Source organism: Capra hircus, chromosome 1 (genome assembly GCF_001704415.2).
Source record: "Capra hircus breed San Clemente chromosome 1, ASM170441v1, whole genome shotgun sequence".
In the NCBI taxonomy this organism is placed as follows: Eukaryota; Metazoa; Chordata; class Mammalia; order Artiodactyla; family Bovidae; genus Capra; species Capra hircus.
This window is the reverse complement of record NC_030808.1, coordinates 81,530,184-81,536,631: the sequence shown is the minus strand read 5'-3', so window position 1 is coordinate 81,536,631 and position 6,448 is coordinate 81,530,184. Positions and strand designations below refer to the sequence as shown.

At 42.2% G+C, this 6,448-nt stretch overlaps 1 protein-coding gene across 1 annotated transcript in view; it reads left to right on the top strand.

Moving 5' to 3' along the window:
* MAP3K13 (mitogen-activated protein kinase kinase kinase 13) overlaps window positions 3,380–6,448 on the top strand; it is a 159,670-nt gene continuing 156,601 nt past the window's right edge. Inside the window, exons 1-2 of the mRNA XM_013963962.2 lie at window positions 3,380–3,451; window positions 5,957–6,085. The gene's annotated coding sequence lies outside the window, so the exon portion shown is untranslated. The remainder of the gene's footprint in view (window positions 3,452–5,956; window positions 6,086–6,448) is intronic.

Here is a 6,448-nt window from a genome sequence, read left to right as displayed (position 1 = left end):
ACTTAGGAGAAGGCAATGGCAACCCACTCTAGTACTCTTGCCTGGAAAATGCCATGGACGGAGGAGCCTGGTAGGCTGCAGTCCATGGAGACACTAACAGTCGGATACAACTGAGCGTCTTCACTTTCACTTTTTACTTTCATGCATTGGAGAAGGAAATGGCACCCCACTCCAGTGTTCTTGCCTGGAGAATCCCAGGGACGGGGGAGCCTGGTGGGCTGCCGTCTATGGGGTCGCACAGAGTCGGACACGACTGAAGCGACTCAGCAGCAGCAGCTAAACAACATGTACGTGTGTATATACACACACACACACACATATATATATACACACACACACATATATATACACACACACACATATATATATACACACACACATACATATATGGTTCAAACGATTGATTTAAAATTTGATTGAAATATATTTTATACTTGTTTCAAGTTATAGTATGTTGGTAGCCAAAAGAAAAGAGCACATTGTTTGAATGAAGGCATTAGATGAATCTATGGTAACATTAATATGGAATTATTTTTTCATTAAAAAGTATACCTCTCTCATGACAGAAGGTTCTTCAAAAACAGGGGGTTATTTTATTCATTTTTGTGTCCCTAATTCCTGAGCTGGTGTCTCTCCTGAATGAATGAATAGAATTAGGATGCTTAGACTTTAGAACTGACTACCATTGTCTAATTTTCTGATTTTCAGTAAATTAATTTCAATAGTCCATAGATTCATTAAAAGTATCATTGATCTTTTTTACTGCTAGAGTTGGAAGAAACGTTAAATTTCATCTATCCCAACTATACTATTCTATGGGTCTATGGGGTTACCTGTTTATTTGTAACACAGACTTATAACCAACATTTCAACAATAATAACTACGGTAACTTTGTCATAGTCTTAAAACAGAATTTGAATATTTAAGACAAATTTCTTCCTATAGAGAAGTCTAAATAAAGTTGTGCCATGTTATTAGCAGTGTGCCAAGTGTATTTATGTTTACTCTAGGTAACTGCTTGAATCCATTATTTATTCCTGTTTGACCGGTTAAAACTGAAGGTAGAGCTCATAGGAGTTGATACTTAACTCCTGGTTTCTGGGTAAGTTTAAGAAGTTTGCCAGGGAAAGGGGGCTATGGCATCTGAAATGAACCCAGCAGTGGCCAGACCAGAACATTCAAATGATCATCAGTATCCTGTGGGAACTGCTGGGTTCAACTGTTCCTCTCTCTTGGACTGGGGGAATTTTCCTAACTTTTTCCACTGAGAGTAAAGGTCTTATAAGTGAATCTGCTTTTACCTTATTAACACCTGAGGCATATTTTGGAAATGGAGGAAGGTAGCCAGTGTTTTTAGACTCCACTTCTGATCCTAGCCCTACCACTAATTGTGTGACTTAAGGTCAGTTACTTCTCTGGATCCAATTTTCCTTATTTGTAACATCAAGAGGTTGACTAAATAATTATCTCCAAAATTCTTCTCAGTTCTCAGTTCAGTTCAGTCACTCAGTCGTGTCTGACTCTTTGCAACCCCATGAATTGCAGCACACCAGGCCTCCCTGTCCATCACCAATTCCCAGAGTTCACTCAAACTCATGTCCATTGAGTCAGTGATGCCATCCAGCCATCTCATCCTCTGTCATCCCCTTCTCCTCCTGCCCCCAATCCCTCCCAGCATCAGAGTCTTTTCCAATGAGTCAACTCTTCGCATGGCCAAAGTATTGGAGTTTCAGCTTTAGCATCATTCCTTCCAAAGAACACCCAGGACTGATCTCCTTTAGAATGGACTGGTTGGATCTCCTTGCAGTCCAAGGGACTCTCAAGAGTCTTCTCCAACACCACAGTTCAAAAGCATCAATTCTTCAGCACTCAGCTTTCTTCACAGTCCAACTCTCACATCCATACATTACCACAGGAAAAACCACAGCCTTGACTAGACGGACGTTTGTTGGCAAAGTAATGTCTCTGCTTTTGAATATGCTATCTAGGTTGGTCACAACTTTCCTTCCAAGGAGTAAGCATCTTTTAATTTCATGGCTGCAGTCACCATCTGCAGTGATTTTGGAGCCCCCCCAAAATAAAGTCAGCCACTGTTTCCACTGTCTCCCCATCTATTTCCCATGAAGCTATGGGACCAGATGCCATGATCTTCGTTTTCTGAATGTTGAGCTTTAAGCCAACTTTTTCACTCTCCTCTTTCAGTTTCAACAAGAGGCTTTTTAGTTCCTCTTCACTTTCTGCCATAAGAGTGGTGTTATCTGCATATCTGAGGTTATTGATATTTCTCCCGGCAATCTTGATTCCAACTTGTGCTTCTTCAGCGTTTCTCATGATGTACTCTGCATAGAAGTTAAATAAGCAGGGTGACAATATACAGCCTTGACGTACTCCTTTTCCTATTTGGAACCAGTCTGTTGTTCCATGTCCAGTTCTAACTGTTGCTTCCTGACCTGCATATAACATTCTGTAAATTTTTTGTTCTAATGATAAACCCTTGGCTCAGCTGGTCCCATCTTTTTTTCCTGGGTTGACTTTCTTTCTACCATAATAACCTTTAAATATCTCCACCTTTTTGAGGGCAAGGTTTGGGTTTTATTCACCTCCCCCAAGATGGGTAGCACAGTACCCAAGCAGGTGATTTCAAGTAGCGTTGAAATTGATTCTTATACAAAATTCCCTCTTTGTCTGGAGAAGCTCACAGTTCAGTTGGGAAAGTACCAAGCATCATTAATCAACCACTTAACTAAAAGCTGAGGATAACAGGAAAACCGGCTCCAACCTCCTTACCACTTATATATTCCAACCAGAGTTATGTAACTGGTAATAGTTAACACTCTGAATGCTTTCACTGTGTCAGCGCTTTCCATGTATTACCTCAAACAATACACACACGCCAACCTTATATTCTAGGTACTAGTATCATCTGTTTCAATCTTGAGGAAAATGGCACAGAGAAGTTAAGTAATCTGCCTAGGTAATATGGTTACAAGTGAGAGACAGCATCACTTGAGCAAAACTGAGAAAACATTGTGACTGTCCGAGGGACTTGACGAGTCTGGAGAACAGTGATGAGTTCAAGGTAGAGAAGTGGCAGGCGCAAGCCATCGTAGAAGGCTACAGAAGCCGGCAAAAAAGTTTGAAAAACAAACAAACAAAAAATCGCACTTCTCCAGGCTGGACTATATAGCCGGAGTTTAGGAAACCAGGCGGAAAAAAACCTGGTAAACAAGATCTGGAGAATGCCTGAATCTCGAGAGAACAGGGGAACAGGCCGGAAGTAGCGTCAACTAACTGCGTTGGGGTCTTAGCGGGACTGCGGGGCCGGGAGGCATTCGGGCCGGACGCGACACCCGGAAGTTACGCTCTGGAGGCGGTACCTGGTTGTGGAGGGCGTCGCGATGGGCGGGGCGGGGCGTCCGTGGTCGTCCTGGAACCGTGGATTCCAGGCAGGTAACTTGCGTGCCGAACCCGGACCGGACAAGGGTGGAAGTTGGGCTTGGGGGCTCAGTTTGCTCAAACTCCAAACTCGGGCAGGGAAACGTGGCTCTCGCTTGATACCGGGGCTGGAGGAAAGGTTCCTTGGCATACGGCTCCCTGGAGAGATAGGGATACGAAGAACTTTATAGGAACGGGGTCGTGCGGAGGAAATGAGCAAACGAGGTCATGGAGGAAATACAGATAGGTTGAGTCTTCTAGGAATCGGTCATGACTTGGGTGGGAGGTTCGGGGGTTGGTCACAGGCTCATGACTGTTGGCGCTCGGAGGTGAAGACACAGAACCTGGACACTGAGATGAGCTGATCTAGAGTTCATTTCCCTCCTACCTGGTCCCCCATCCTATCCTGCTAGTAGGGAACAGCGACATCGTCTTTTCATTTCTTAATCTAGGACAGTGCCTTGTCACTATTAGGCATCATTAGATGCTGTCAAATGAATGAATTAATGAACGCACGAACCCAATTCTGGCTCACCTAGGGGAGCTTCTAAACTTCAATGTTCCTACTTCTGAATGTAGAAGTGATGCCAGCTTAGTTTGCTAACTAGTGGCTTTGAGAATGTCAGTGCAGTAGAGGTTCGGGACGTTGTTGTTGTTGTTGTTGTTTTGTGGTTATTGAAACATAGAAATGTGTCTTAATATTTTTCCCTGGGGTGGGTGGAGAGGAAAGGCTATCAGTTTGACCTTTTTCAGGTTCCTTCACTTTTCTGGGAATAACCTCCAGGTGAATGATACCGGCCAGGAGTTGGCCATCAAATAAATTGCAGTTGTAGCAATGAGCTTCTAATTAGTGTTGCGTTCCTGCGTGCTAAGTCGCTTCAGTCGTGCGTGACTCTGCGACCCTAGGGACTAGCCCGCCAGGCTCCTCTGTCCTGGGATTCTCCAGGCAAGAACATTGGAATGGGTGGCCAGGCCCTGCCCAGGGGATCTTCATCCAAGTATCAAACCCAAAACTCCTGCGGATCCTGCATTGCAGGCGGATTCTTTACCACTGAGCCACCCGGCAAGCCCAATTAGTGTTTTAAGTGCTTCTTTTCTGTAATATGAACTTATTTTTCTTTTTCATAATGTTTTCTTTCTTAAATTGGGGTGCTTTTTACATTTGAGATGTAAATGAGAAGTATTTCATAACAAAGGTTAAAATAGTTATATACAAAAGTCCAGGCAGAGATTTCATCTGGTGGGCGCACAAAAGTTTTTTGCATTGTGCCTCGGACTCTGCAACGCCGTGGACTGCAGCCCACTAGGCTCCTCTGTCCCTGGAGTTTTCTGGGCAAGATTACTGGAGTGGGTTGCTGTTTTCTACTATAGGAGATCTTCCTGTCGCAGGGATAGAACTGTTACCCTGTGTCTCCTGTGTGTCCTGCATTGGCAAGCGGATTCTTTACCACTGAGCCACCTGGGAAGTCCACATAAAGGGTCAACTCCTTCCAAATAGTTGTAGGAGGCTTCCAAAAGAATGAATCTCTAGGTTAAATTGTTTCCATAGTGAGGTATTTGTTTAGGTGTCTTGAATGGAATAAAGAGTGGGCATGTGCTAAGTCCCTTCAGTGGTGTCCTACCGTTTGCAACCCTATGTACTATACAGCCCACCAGGCTCCTCTGTCCATGGGTTTCTCCAGGCAAGAATACTGGAGTGGGTTGCCATTTCTTCCTCCTGGGGATCTTCCTGACCCAGGGATCCAACCAGCATCTCTTCTATCTCCTGCATTGGCAGGCTTACTGCTAGCACCACCTGGGAAGCTCAAAGAGTGGGCATAGACCTAAATAACCTGATTCTTTTTGGTTGTCAAATGGGAAAAAAGTGCAGATGACACATCAGGCTTGTAGTAAGATCTGGGCATGAACCCCTATCTAGATGCATTGATTGATTTAGATCTAGGGAGGTGATTGTGTGTAGGGGTTTCATACTGTCAAATGAGATAGTAGCTCCTAAATGGTTCTGGAATGTTGTTATTAGTTTGGATGTAATGGAGTAGGAAAACCTGAATTTATGGCTTTTTGTTTATTTTACAAGGAAGAAACTAGTAAGCGTTTTTAGGTTTAACAATCTAAGATGTTATTAAAAATAGGTTGGAAAAAACCAGAAGTAGAGATTTGAATACCTTATTGAATTCATACAATTTTTAAAGTTTGCCTGCCTTTAAACCTTGTTTTCCCAATTTCTGGAAATTGCTGGCATCCAAATGATTTTCGCCTTTGTGTGCTCTTACTATGGTGTGTCTTTTAGGATACATGTAAATTTGGTGCAAACTAATGTTTTGAGATCCTCTAGATTGATCTTAATGTTACTGTCATAAAGTCTAATTTTGCTGTCTCATTGTGCGTTCAATGTCATGTCCGTTAATTCTGCACATTTAAATAACTATATTTGTAATACTTATTGTAACTGTTATTCATAATAAATTGGTATCCAAGTGGTGACTTAGATATGTGCACTGACGTCCTTGAGCTTTTCAGTTTTGCAGAACTCTTTGATATCTGTGGATGCTAATATGGACTTCGTTTAGAAAAATCCATGGACCAGTAAAGGACAAAAACATGAATCAGTTTGTATTTTGGCATTCAAATCCTAGCACTTTGGGAAAGGTAAGTTGTTAACTGTTTTATGTTAGGTGAAAAGTATTGATAAAATAGCCCTGGATTGGTCTAGAAAATTATAGGATTGTGATTGAAAAATATAGGCTGAATCTCTCTGAATTATATTTTAATCTGGATCTTCCAAAGAAGTTTGAGTTTTGTTCATTTTATATGAGGGAATGTTACTATTTCTCTGTAAAACTGATCAGAAATTAGAGAGATTGACAAGATATGTTATTCTTGGAACATTATTGCTCTGTTTTCTTTCTGTTGACTCTCGTTTCAACATTTTAGAACCTGTAAGTATGGGGTCGCAAACAGTCATTAAATCATCACACGTCCAAATTTGGCTCTGTAATAGTATGTGTCCCA